Here is a 922-nt window from a genome sequence, read left to right as displayed (position 1 = left end):
AGTGAAGTAACAATACTGAGATTTTCCTAAATTTAAGGATAGAAAGCACATGATAGATCCAGGAAGCTCAGAGAACACTAAAGTGCAGGATAAGTACGCCACATACAAACTAGACAGAAGTCAAGACAAAGAGAATATATTGAAATAAGTGAGAAGAAAAAGCACCTTAGTCATTAAAAAACAAAGATTAGAATTAAACCAGGCTTCTTTTCAAAAACCATGCTAGCTTGAAGAGTGAAGAGAAATATTTCAAGGTCTGAAAGAAAAAAACCACTCTCCTACAATTGTGACAAGCAAAATTATCCTTCCAAAATGAAGAAGTAAAAACTTTCTGAGACAAAGATTGCAGGAATTGTTCATTAGTACATCCACCTGGAAAACATTCAAAAATTCATTAGAAAGAAAGCAAATGATAAAGGTAAGGAGTTACAAAAACATGAAGGTTAACAAGTCTTTCGTATTTCTTAAAACTAATATAACAGATGACACTTTGCTGAAAATAATATTGTCAACAATTTATTTGACAATTATAAGCTTATGGATAATTGACATAAATGACAAGGTTACAGGGACAGAGAGGAGAAAACTGGGAGACAGTATAAGGTACTTGCACAACCAGTGCAGTGGTATACTATGACTTAATATAGGAGATGACTTAGATGTAAATGTATAATGAAAATTCAAGAGCAATCACCAAAATACTTTTTAAAATATGTGTAATTGATATCCTAAGACAGTAGAAGAAAAGAATCAGGTAAAATGTTCAATTAAAGCCAAAGAAGACAGAAAAAGGTAGAAAACAAAAAGTAACAAATAACAAGGCCAACATAAAAAAGAAAGAAGATGTCAGAAGCATGATGGCTTGACGGGTCCCTTGATCTCTCTCCTTGACACTACAAATTGAACAGCTATAATCCAATGG

The sequence above is a fragment of the Pteropus alecto genome, unplaced genomic scaffold (genome assembly GCF_000325575.1).
Source record: "Pteropus alecto unplaced genomic scaffold, ASM32557v1 scaffold1616, whole genome shotgun sequence".
In the NCBI taxonomy this organism is placed as follows: domain Eukaryota; kingdom Metazoa; phylum Chordata; class Mammalia; order Chiroptera; family Pteropodidae; genus Pteropus; species Pteropus alecto.
This window is presented reverse-complemented; position numbering follows the sequence as displayed.